Here is a 13,867-nt window from a genome sequence, read left to right as displayed (position 1 = left end):
ATTAATTCATTGCAGTCATGCCATATTTTGGCGCAAATCAAAATTTACATCACTGCATAGAATACCTCCTGATCATCCATGTGTTAAACAAATACCACATAAATATGGTATCAAATTATTTGGGAGAACTTACTCTTTCAGGCCATATATAATAATTATGTGTTCATGACATTTTTTCCTTAAATTTGGGATTTGTGAGGTGTTAAGTTTTTTTTTTTACTCACATGGTAGATCAAGTCTACAATTTCTGAAAATTTGCCAGTAAAAAAATGGGGTAAATAACTAAAGGTTTGAGAATATATTAAGCATAATTTGATAATGAATTAAAGTGGTGTTTGATTTGTTCTCTCCTTAACAAAGCAGAGGATACCAGTAACAAAACCAATGAAAGGACCAAACATTCTGTTTTAATGATTAATAAAATGAAATTTGATAAAATATTGTAATTTTCTATTTTGATTTGTTTTTCGTGAAATTGGGACGGGCTTCAGTCCTGTATGCCAGTAGAATGTGATGATATCATGAATATCCACTATAAATTGCTTTAGCTATACAGTTTTCAACAGATTACCTCATTCTATCTTTCTCTCTTTCAATCTCTTCCACTACTAGTAATCCCTTCTTTATACTCACTTTCAAGATCTCTCTCCCCTCCCTCTTCCCCCTCATTATCTCTCTCTCCCTCTCTTGTCATACTTCCTCTTATTTTTCTTAACATATGTAACCCAACTTCCTTCACATTGAATTGTTAATTCACAATTCACTTTCAATCATCTCCCAACAACATATAGCAATAAACCATTCTATATTATTTATTTATATCTTAAAATGATGAAAGTTTGTCAACTTGCAGAAGAATATACATAATTATTTCACACTACAATTCAATCAATGCAATTTAAAAATGAATATTGATAAAATCATTTTTTATTAGCTGGTATTCAATATAACCATTTGAAAGTATTATGTTACAATCATTTTATTTACTCTTCAGTATTGCTCTGTCTATCTGAACAGGTATTGCATCATTCTATTATCATATCCTTCTATTCACAGAAACTTGGCATTTAAAGACCTGCAAGGTTCATTTACAGTGGCAGATCCAGGCGGGGGCGTAAAGAGCACATGCCCCCTATGTATTTCTTTTTCTGAATCACCCATTGAACATACACATTAAGATTCAATCTAATAAACTCCACATACAATTGTCATCTGCACTCAGTCTATTTTTACATTTGCTATTTCAGGTCTTTACTTTCCATCACCTCTATTTCAAAATCCTGTATCCACCACTGATATATACCTGTGCAGCTCTGCACACTCTTCGGCTGTTGTTTGGGTTTTTTCCAAACTTGGTGTCAAAATTTCAAATAGTTCCTGCTACAAGGAAATTTTAACAGTCAAACAACAGCCTTTGCAAACCCAAGTTTCCATTGCACATACATTTTTTTTAAACATACAAATCAGCAGCAAACATTTTCGTATAAATCTGAAAACGAGTGGCTATTTAAAGTTGTCACAAGGCACCAAAGCCTCTTTTAAAGGAGAGTAGCAGTTCTAGGAGGGACTATAATGAAGGGTGACCCTGAATCAAGTGGTAAACGAATGTTAAAGCCTGTATTAAGTTTTGGTTAATGTAATGATTGTTTATTCCCAGAGTTTAAACATAATGTAAGATAAACAGTATGAAAGGTGCAATATCGCATTGAATATTCAGTGGTGAATTTTATAGTCAACATATCAAAATTCAAAGGGGTAAGGTTATCAACTTAAGTACTTTTTCTCTTTATTTGAATATATATATAATCAAAACACAAGATACAAGATATGTCATTTGTATATTGCTTTTCAGATATGTAACTGAATTTATAATTAATAAGTTTAAGTTTTTGGAGGCCCTTTAAAAAATAAAGATGATAGCATCACCATGAGAGAGAGAGCAATAAATCTGGTAAACAGCCATATTAAAATCGTACAAAGGAATCAATCAAATAAAATGGATATAATGCTCAGTACACTAGTGAAGACCGGAATGTTAGAATGGTAGTCTAATGTAATCCTTCACTCGAGCTTCAGACAAGGCTTTGAGAACATGAATGCACTAACAGAAGCTGCAATAATGCAAGAAATGGGAAGAAGATAATATTCGAAATAATGGAGATGTGCACATATTAATCCTCTTTACTGGGAGGTGGTACATTGTATTTGGTAATGCTCCAGTGCTGTCATTCAAATCTATGGAATTTTAAATCAGTGTCTAATCTAACATACTTAGGGAGAGAATATTCATATCACTAAATCCATAGACTAAACAAATTATTTTATGAAGATTATGCACAGTATGCACAGCATGTACACATTCAGGCAAAATTAGCCTGGTCCAAGCAAGGTGCATTACTTTGTAAAAACATATTAACAGTAAGAACAGGAAAAGTATTTAAAATTGGATAATAATAATATTGTGTCAATATCATTTGCAAGAAAGTATTCCCCAGAATCATCAACCAAGCTACCGATTTCATTTCCCACAACATTCAAGAAAATATTTTCCGTTCATTTCCATTTTTTCCTGGGGGCCACTCAACTATATCACTGTATTCATGCATGACCACAGCTTCACAAAACCTACATTTGCATTTTTAATTCCACTCTTAACTTATAACCTTGTATATTGCAAATCCACATTCTTTACTTGTTTAAAAAAAAGAAATATTAAAGTATCTATAAAAAAAACTTGCTAAAAGATTACACAGACATGTGTACAATATTGATGAAAATTGTCAAAACATAATTAAAATAATTACATACATGTACACAACATAGAATTAAATGCTTCTAATTTATCATAGAAATGCAAGTAAAGATTGTCAAATACATCACAGCTACCCGTAACTACACCTGTTTGGAAATTTGTATCAAAGGATATAAGTGCTCTACCAAGGCTTACCGGTAATTCAACCATAAACAATACAAATCAAAGTATATTGATGTATCCATAAAACTAAGGTAATACCAGAATACACTACTGTACAAACTACATTGTGTAAATATTCAAATAATTTGTGCTGAAGCAATTGTGCAAAATAAGATGAAATAAACAGCAAACAGAAAGTAGTTGACACAAACAGACAGGAGTTGACACCCAAAAAAAATTATCTACAAATCTGTTCTTAGAGGACTCCTACCAACGTATAAAAGTGCTAAGTAATTAATAAATTGATATTTGGATGGAATTAATAAACTTCTTATTTAACTGTTGAAGGAATTGCTTTATACCCTGTACGCTATGCAGGGGTGTGAGTGGTCACAAATAAAAAGATCTGAAAAAAGCTGAAGAGTGTTGAAAAAGTCTGAAACAGAAAGAGCTCCCATACTTTTTGTACAGAGGAAGGCCAAAAATAAGCTGAAATTAAGCTGGAAAAAAAATCTGAAATCAGATAAAAATCTTAACTCTCACACCCCTGACTATGTTTGGGTGCCGAGTGGAAAAGCTACATCACTGACTTTCATTTCAATGTTACCAACATCAATAAAACAGTATACCATAATATAAACTTGCTTCAACATAATGGGAAGTCCAAAGCTTAATGGCATTGTACCCTGAAACATTTGTGCAAAAAAAATCTAACAAACAAGGAGTATGCACTATCCAACATACAATAACACTTTTACTCCATACCATACTGAAGAATGGAGCTGTGGGAATTCAGTGCACAATAAAAGTGGGGTTTTTTTAATTCAGATTTTGTTAATATTGAGAACATAGTATCTATTTCAGTGAATGTCAAGTTGAACAGAAATAATGTAAAACTTCAACTTCAGCAAGAATCATGGATCGAAATGTACACATACATAGTAAACCAGCTTTAATGCTCACCAAATGATCACCAATCTATGTAGAATGCCTATTATTTTCCTTGAATTCAATACGTTTTCTGGCAGGAAAACTAGGCATACTAAATGCAAAGGACCTTTAACATAAAGCCTAGCGATCAATAGTAGCCTAGTGGGGTAGATTTCTATGATTGAATAATACATAATTGATTATTGTGTATTGATCAAATGTTAAAATCAGTTCCATGATCAATCACTAAACTAAGCAGGCTCTCATCCAATCATTAAGATTCTTCATCTTAGAATTTTTCATACACAGTGCCAATAGGTGAATGTACCATACTTTCCTTTGTCCGCTTTGTTCGACTAGAGTAACATACAGCACACTGCCAAGTTCGACTCAAGTCACATTCTATGAATTAGATATTGTTCATACACAAGGTCAAAGGCTATTGTGAGCTGCATTAGCATAGTCCATGCAAAACCCCTCTTAAGGTTGCACCTTGAAATTAATGTGGCGCAGTTAAGTGATTCTGTATGTGGCGGGCATCATACATTTTCTCTATTACAAAGATTTTTTAAAACATTTAACTGTGTCATTAGATCCAGCCTTACTGTTGAATGTAAGTTTTACGGACAGATCAACATGAAAATGATAATACTAATAATAGGCATTTATATAGCGCCATCTATCTAGAAATAATCTATTCCGAGGCGCATTGTTTATTATCATTACCCCGGCTTTAGCTCGAGCTGCCTTCCAGCGCTCAGTGCATTCAAGGAATTAATCCTGCCGGGTACCCATTCACCTCACCTGGGTTGAGTGCAGCACAATGTGGATAAATTTCTTGCTGAAGGAAATTACGCCATGGCTGGGATAATAGTAAATAATAGTTAAATAGTTAAATGATAATAGTTTTTAAAAAATCATATTGACTTTTGGGGATAAGACAAGAACAAAGGAAGAAACATTATGCAACACATTCATGTAAGAAAAGTTGAGTATAACTGAGAACTATGTGCCGCTACATCACAACAGTATAATTTCTTCTCTGCATATTTCAGGTCAACTTTGATATATACCTTGACATATCAATGTACTGGCTAAGAACAACTGACAGGAATATACAAACTTTGGTTCTATTTCATGAAATTCAGGAATATACTTTGATCATCAAGCTGTGGTCCATAAAACACAGGTTACAATGTACATGTATATGATTGGTGACAAACTGTGAGGCAGTTAGAAATATAGTTCAATTAAGTAACATTGAAAGCGTTCACCCTGTTTGCATCAATAAAATAACAGGAATACAATGGGAACATGCATTTAAATATTAAATAATATTTATCACATACATACACTCAGAAGTGGATCTAGCCTGGTTGAACACATTACCATTTCAGGGGCCATATTGTTTTGCACAATAGTTGGCCTCTCAAAACTATTGGGTCTAATCCTGCTGGATCCACACCTGCATACACTCACATACCTACAAATAACAATATCATACTATAATAAAATGAAAATGACAGAGATTATGAGTACACACATTTTTAGTAGCAGTCTTCCAAGTGCACCAAGTTGGTGGCCAGGGAAATGGAGAATAAAAATAATCACGGCAACCACAATGGTCCCTCTGCCCAATCAACCAATGCACTGTGATGACTGGTAAAAATGTAGCATGGTGCAAGTCGATGATAAATAAATGATGATGATAAAGAAAAGATAAATGCAAGGAGTAAATAACAAATATTTCAAATGAAGTAATTACAAATTACAATAATTTGATATCAATATCATGGACTGAAGTTGACTGACCTTGCATTATGGGCCATGCACATTACATGGACATACATTGCAGCATTATAACATAAACACACATAATGGTTTTAACTGTGCATCATCTAAACTAAACAAGCCCTCTTTACCTGCCATAGCACCACAATCAAAGAAATACCAAGATACCTTAACTCCTTTCTAGACTCGTATCCAGACACAGACCCTTTCATCACCTTATGGTCTTGAGATAACTCTAGCACAAAATTCTAACAACTGTAACCCCCCCCCCCCCCCATAAACACATACTCTGGTTTGGAGATCTCTGCTAGAAGTTATGATCCTCATTCATCCCAGCTCTCCAGTAGTCTCAATATTAAGAGCACTGTAGATAGCATGTATAATGTATAAACTCTTTTCTTCAGAAAACCATTTCACACAAATAACCTAGAACATGAAATAGACAAAATTTGTAGTCTGAGCTGGGAAATCACTAGGCCTACCGTATATAATACTGAGCCATAACTTTTTTTTAAACCCAATATAAAACTATATGAGGATACTTGTAATAAATAAATTCATGCGTAGGAAGGAATTATTATTGGAAAGCCTTACACAAAAATTTCTAAAATTTTAACTGATTTAGCAATTCTGTATGATTGTATATTATGACTGTAGATATCATTACAGCCAACACCTAAACACACACAAACACATTAAAACTATGATTTCTCATTTTGCCTTCTTCTTGCATCCATTAGAACGCAAAACTTGCTCTGTATTTGCAGCATTTGGAGTATCCACAAAGTGTAGCCTCAGTGTATGCTTCATCAGTATCTTCTCGTTCATAAGGGTACCTAACATCCAAAAGGGGAAATACTCCAGTGTTATTAATCCTAGAAAATCCCACTCGAATGGGGTGTAGTCCCAGGGGCAAGCGTTAAACTGTGTCAGAAAAAGCCCTGCCGAGAACTCCCACATATAGACCCAAGTTGAGTAGATAAGAAGACGTGGGATGAGAGGAACTCTACCCTTCATATGCTTGTACAACAGCTCCAGAACCAAGCCGGAAGCACCGTAGATGAACAGAGACCAAACACTTGTATTTCCTGGAAACTTCCAATTCTGGTTGACGACAAACTCCCATCCAGCAGTGAACATCACCTCACTGAAGTAGCCATGGATTGCATAGATGTAGAAGCGCATCCACATCGACAAAGGACCTTGGTCTAACATGGTTAATAAATCAAACTGGAAGTGTGTCTTTAGTGGAGATGCACTTGCTCGTCTTTTGATATCATGGAGTGAAACCAAGTGGAGCTACCACTGGACAGGTTTTTATCTTGATTCTGCAGAGTAAGAACAAAAAAAAGAAACAATTAGTACATACATGTAATGGGTGAGCAAGACTTCCATGGATATCCCTGCTAACATTATTAGTACAAGCTAGACTTGTCGAGATTGAGAAGGCTTCTGATGATGCTGCCAGACTGTGCTCTGTCTTTGTGTGATTGAGAATATTGAGCATCTTGTTTTACTAAAGCCAGGCTCGGTCTCCTTTTTCTTTTCTTGTCAAATTTTTCCTCGGGAAAATGTCCCCCTTTTGGAAAATCTTGGATCCGCCCCTGCATACACTTATCAATATCATATACCGTGGATCCGCCCCTGCATACACTTATCAATATCATATACCGTGGATCCGCCCCTGCATACACTTATCAATATCATATACCGTGGATCCGCCCCTGCATACACTTATCAATATCATATACCGTGGATCCGCCCCTGCATACACTTATCAATATCATATACCGTGGATCCGTCCCTGCATACACTTATCAATATCATATACCGTGGATCCGTCCCTGCGTACACTTATCAATATCATATACCGTGGATCCGTCCCTGCATACACTTATCAATATCATATACCGTGGATCCGTCCCTGCATACACTTATCAATATCATATACCGTGGATCCGCCCCTGCATACACTTATCAATATCATATACCGTGGATCCGCCCCTGCGTACACTTATCAATATCATATACCGTGGATCCGTCCCTGCGTACACTTATCAATATCATATACCGTGGATCCGTCCCTGCATACACTTATCAATATCATATACCGTGGATCCGTCCCTGCATACACTTATCAATATCATATACCGTATGGTAGGGGTCCTGAAGCTACGCAACACTCATCTCGCATGCAATTTCAATGGCAAAATGCGCACTCTATGTGTGGAACTATGGCTGCAGTGTAACAAACAATTCCTATTCAATTTTTCTACAGAGGCTGCAATAAATCACTAAATGCAGAAAAAAAACCCAGTAATTTTAGAGTTATAGTCTATTCGCTTTAATTTCATATTTTCCTATAATATTATGAACATATTTTAGAAAATGAGGCACAGAAATTGGAAATACTATTTCTTTACATGATAAATCAAGGGCTAGGATTTGTGAAAAAGGGCTTTCGGCGGGAGAGTTGGAGTCTCTGATCAAGAGGTGTTCGGAAAACACGGTGGGATTTTCCCGAATTAGTGAGTTTTGTGATATTATCTTCTTGGTTAAGAACTTAGGATCTTTAGAATATTTACCACAAATCAGTGAAAGAAAATTTGTTCAAATATTAAAATTGACATAGGGTTCTAGGTCTAACGTTAGTTCTACTTCTAGACCCCTTATCTTATTCTATTGTCAAACATTAACAGTTAGGCCTAACCTGTTACTAAGTGTACTGTTACTGTTTATCGTTTGTAAACAAAGTGCGTGTGTGTAGTAGTTTAGGGCCCCCAACGATCATACTGGTATACCGTATATTTCAGTGACATTAGCAATCTTTACACAACACGTCAAAACCTGCTCTGCTTAAAATCATACACCCCAGGGGCCCATTTCATAAAGCTGTTCGTAAGTTACGAATGACTTTACGCACGACTGGTGACCATTTCTTGTGCTAAAGGATATCTCTATGTAACTGATTTAGTGCCTAAGAACAGGTTCCAGTCGTGCGTAAAGTTGTGCGTAACTTTACGAACAGCTTTATGAAACACCACCCAGAAATATCTTTAATTCCAACCCTTTCTGGGACCTAACTCATTGACATTGTCATTAGGCTAAATTATACTAGCATACCGACTTCGGCGTGCATGCACAATACTAGACAGCTGGCAGCCGTCTGTTTCGAGGAGTTTTTCGACATTTAAAAAAAAAATTTTATTTCTCCTCGTACACAGACGGCTCGCTATCGTGCAGCCACCATTAGGGGGTGAACAATGCAAAATACCCCCGACGGGGCACATCGATTTTTGTCTTTATTTCATAAAAATATTGAAAAAGAATTGAACCAAAATAGAGATTATTATTCTGTTTTGGCCTGAAATGCACCAAAAACGGCGAAAAATAAACTTAAAAGGGGAAAAACAGTGATTTACTTCGGCTGTCGCGCAACTTCACTTCCCCGTTTTATCCAAGCTTAAGTACATAAACATATGGCCATTGAGTCCCCTGTACAGATCGCACTAGAACTTCGGTCTGTGTATTTGGTGAGTGGAGCCAACGCACTCAAGGGTTCATTACATGCCGCCGCGCACAGAAAAATCAAGCCATAGAAGTCGTGTGTTGTGGACACCAGAAGTGGGATCGCAGCACGCGCGACCCACTAGTGCCAGTGGCACTAGTTAGAAATCCACTGCCAAACACGGTTCATGGTGCGAGGTTACTTAGTATACTTACTAACCTCGCAATACGTGTGAGTGGAGCCAACGTACTAGTTCAGCGGAACAACCAATTAACAGAGACCGAAGCTTTTGGTCTAGCACGATACCCTATACCCGAGTGTACGGCAGCGGGATGTAAGCCGACGATTCTCGTCTGTGTTGTCGGTGAGACAGGTAACACCGACTTGTCAGTCTTGGGCCTTGTGAAGTGCTTGTTGTTTAACATATTTCGGTACAAAAAACTACAAATACAAAGACACCGTCACTGGCAATTAAACGGATAACACTTAATTGAACAGCACAAAATACATCAAAATTAAAGAAAAGGGTAATAATTTTACGCTTAAAATGCAAAGTCTTACATTATGTTCCGTCGGCTTTTTTTACTCCCGCTATAGCAAAGATACCGGTACAATCTTTGGCTAGGGCCGGTCAATCACTCAATCTCCCCCCTCCTCGCTCGCTCTAGCTCTCGCCTCTAGCTAGCTCTAGGAGAGTCTAGCTATCTAGCTAGCTCAGCGCAGCTGATACCAGTAGCTCTTGTCACGTTGTAAAACTTTACCCTCTAGATGACGCTAGAGCAGCGGAGACAGATTTTGGTTCTCTCCCCTCTCACCACGACTTTTTTTGGCCTCTGATTGAATGCAGGCGCGTAGCCAGGGGGGCGGTGGGGGCGGTCGCCCCCCAGAACGTCCCCAAAAAGAAAAAAAAGAAGGGAAAAAAAGAGATGAGAAAAGGAAAAGGGAAGGGAGGAAAGGTATTTTTTTTTTCTTTCTTTTTATTCTTTTTTTTTCTCAAAAGAAACTCCTTCACTCTTGCTCTAAATTTATATATGAATTTTGGAATTTTGCTTCCGCGCTGCGCGCGGTTAAATGACAATACTGAAGTTCTCCATTGTTTCCCAACACTGTTTTTCCACCTCAGCTATATGCGTTTCTTGCCAGTTAAAGGAGAATGAAACCCTTGAAACCAGCTGAATCCATATCAAAGAGAAAAATCAAAGAAACATATTGTTGAAAGTTTGAGGAAGATTGAATGAATAATAATAAAGTTATGAGCATTTGAATATTGAGATCACTAATGCCATGTAGATCCTCCAATTGGCAATGCGACCAAGATCTGTGATGTCACACACGTACAACTCCCTCATTAGGCCTACTTTAGTACTTATTTCACTTATATTCTCACTGTTATAGAGTCTATCACAAGGTGAGGTGTTCTCTTTATGAGAGGACAAGTACAGAGGTTTCACAACATTATATCATTGATAAATCGTTTGTCATATGATTAGAATGAGCAAAAAGATATGTTTTGGGGTATATTTTCAGTGTCCAAAAGGGGAGAGTTCATCTGTGACATCATAGATCTTGGTCGCATTGCCAATAGGAGGATCTCCATAGCATTAGTGATCTCGACATTCAAATGCTCATAACTCTTCTATTGCTAGTCCTATTTTACTCAAACTTTTGTTGATCTTATTCTTTGATTTTTCTGCTTTCACAAAAGCTAACTTGCTCCAAGAGTTTCATTCTCCTTTAAAGTTCAAATGAATACATTAGGGCATGGAATTAGAGTAAGGTTAGGCCGAAGTATATGAAGTTATCTTTTTTTTAATTGATCGCGCAACTTCTGTTCGGGTCGGCTCCGGGCGTGTAAAATCTTTATATCAATTTCTGCCGTCACCTCCATAAAGTCAACTTTTCCCGCTTTTCAGCTCATTACTAAACAACCATAATTTCGGGGCAAACAGGTTCCTAATTTTAAAAGAGGAAGGTATAAAATTCGTGTCGTATTAAATAAAAAAGTACAATATTTTTTATTAAATTCTATTAAACTTCATGTCATTTCCCTGCACATTCATCTCCTGTCCTGTTTTGCGCCCTCAGTTTGAAATTTTGAATGACACCTAAGTTTCTTTATAATTCAAAATGAAGCGCTTCATCAGGTTAAGTCAAAGAAATTAGGCATCCTTTTTTATATAATTTCAATATAAATCACAGAAGTTTCAACTTTTGGCGCACTATTTTCCTTGTAATGAAGTTCAATAATCTTAGAAAATCAATTGAATTAGAGGCGATGGGGTATTAGAGATATCTGCATTTGATGAAACGTCCGCTCTTTGAAATTCCAGAGTTTCATTGCTCTGCGCGGGGATGAATATCTTCCTCCCGGCATATACACTTCTTCTCCTCTGTTTTGCGAGTTAAATATGTGCACTGTCGCTAAATTGTTTGTAATCAAATCTGATCTTTCCAAGGGAAGTAACCCTTTTCATGGCAAAAAAAATTGATAAAACGCTTCAGCTTCCGCGCTTCGCGCGGGGTTATTATTATATTAATTTCCTCCATTGTATTCCTTTTTTGTGCGTTCACAATCACTTTTGAAAACAAGGTTCATGAAAACAAGGTTCAAAACCACAATATAATATAGTCAACTGAATTGGAGCTAATATAGCTACTAGAGACAAGGCTCCTTTTCACTAGCGTACCTACGGGGGGGGGGCACTCTGCCCCCCCCCCTGACGAGTCACAACCCATGCAAAAACGTATCTTTGCCCCCCCCCCCCTGACGGGCTTGAAAAACCTTTTTTGCCCCCCCTGACGAGCTTTAAGACCTTTAATGCCCCCCTGACGAGCTTGAAGACCTTTTTTTTTTTTTTTTTTTTTTTTTTTTGCTTGTCAATTTTTTTCTGGTACGAAATTCTTCATTTGTGATCGAAGACCTTTTTTCTTTTTTTTTTTTTTGCTTGTCAAATTTTTTGGCGGACGGTTTTGCCCCCCCTGTGGAAAATCCTAGGTACGCCACTGCTCCTTTTCATTTTAATTTATGAAACACCAAAAGCTTCGCGCTTTGCGCGGGAGGGGGAAACTCCCCCTCCCTGCACCCACCCCCTAGGGAGCGCGCTTCGCGCGCTCTATAAGTGTTGGCACGCTTTGCGTGCATTTACCGCCCCCTCCAAAATGAAATCCTGGCTACGCAGTTGATTGAATGTTCAAGTGTTTAAGCTAACTCGGTTCCCGGCTCGGCTCAATCTATGTTGAATATTTCATGCATCATTTCATGTGACGAATTTCTTTTCTGATATTTATGCATTTCTTTTTAATTTTTTTTTTTGTAAACAGAAAAGTTTACTAGAGTATCAGGTAGTCATGTGAAACGCATATTTCAGTAAATAGATAAAGTGAAATAATTAAAATGTGAAATTTGATAGATAAACACGCATTCGCGTATTCTGAGGGGGCCCTCGCCCCCCCCCCGTATAGGCGTTAAGGGTGTGCCAACAAATATTATGTGCTTTATGGTCGCATTTATTCTTTTCAAAAAGTGGTATTACTACATAATTATATTCATGGATATTTTTCATAAATACATAAAAAAGGTGGTCTTCGATTGCCCCCTTTTCACGTGATTATGAAATAAGATGATTCAACATAAGTTATAAGTTCATAAGTTCATTTTATTTGTCTTCCAACTTTGAGTTTGAATACATGACAAACATACAAGTGTGTATGAAACAATGAGCAGAGTACATGATAAAACATACAGGTATACATAAAACAGAGTATGCAGAAAACATTGTTTTTAAATACATTATACAGCTTAAGACAGAAAAGAAATAATTTTAAAGGAAGACGAGGAGACCTAAGTGAAGCAATGCTTGTAAATCAAGGTTCCTCATTACGAATTCAAAGAACATTGGATAAACAACACATAAATGGCAATATAATATAATATGATAACTAAAGAGAGAGGCGGGGAGAGAAGAGGGACACATTTATGTACAAAAGGGACAAAAAAGGGGACATGAGGACAGAGACCAGCCAGGCCCGGGAAAGGGGGGGGGGGATGAAACGTATTGATAATTTAGCATTAACTGATAAACAACACACGAAAAATAGACTTTACGAATCACTTCCATAGTTACTCAGTAAATAAGATTTCAATTTTCGTTTAAACACTGTAGAACTGACAGCATGTGTAATGTCAGGGTCAAGTGCATTCCAAAACCTGGGTCCAGTGCAAACTAGAGTGCCCAAAGTGAACTTTGTTCTTGTACGAGATATATGGAGAGCGGAAGATTGTCTAGTATTGTAATTGTGTACTTGACTATTTTTCTTAAATATCAGTGCCAGGGCTGAAGGGAGACTTCCTGAATCAAAATCATACATAAGAGATCCTAGCTGCATAAAGTAAATATCTTCCACTTTCAATAAGTGATTGTCATGAAATAAAACATTTGTATGGGCACGATAACTGACATTACATATAGGGGAAGACGGGGTAAGTTGTGACACTTTTTGCATTTTGCATGTTAGAATTGATATGACTAATAATATTGTAGAAATAAGTACTTTGCCTTTAAATTTGATTCTTGGGAAATATTTTTCACCTATATATAATTTTCTACCCCCACACTGAAATTAATTGTGACCTTTGAAAAAACCGATGTCAAATGGCTCAACTTGCCCCATATGTGGGGTAAGTTGTGCCACAAAAACTGTGTACAAAATGTATGTGGGAAGAA

General features: G+C 36.8%; 1 long non-coding RNA gene across 1 annotated transcript; it reads right to left on the bottom strand.

The window, feature by feature from the left end:
• Positions 1–909: 909 nt before the first annotated feature.
• On the bottom strand, positions 910–9,916 carry LOC135154722 (uncharacterized). The gene is made up of 2 exons (XR_010294094.1): positions 9,705–9,916; positions 910–6,963 (listed from the first exon to the last, which is right to left on the bottom strand). It is a non-coding gene; the product is annotated as an uncharacterized LOC135154722 (long non-coding RNA).
• Between the last annotated feature and the right edge of the window lie 3,951 nt (positions 9,917–13,867).

The sequence above is a fragment of the Lytechinus pictus genome, chromosome 7 (assembly GCF_037042905.1).
Source record: "Lytechinus pictus isolate F3 Inbred chromosome 7, Lp3.0, whole genome shotgun sequence".
Taxonomy (NCBI): Eukaryota; Metazoa; Echinodermata; class Echinoidea; order Temnopleuroida; family Toxopneustidae; genus Lytechinus; species Lytechinus pictus.
Note: the sequence above shows the minus strand (reverse complement) of the source record. Positions and strands in the feature narration are given on the sequence as shown.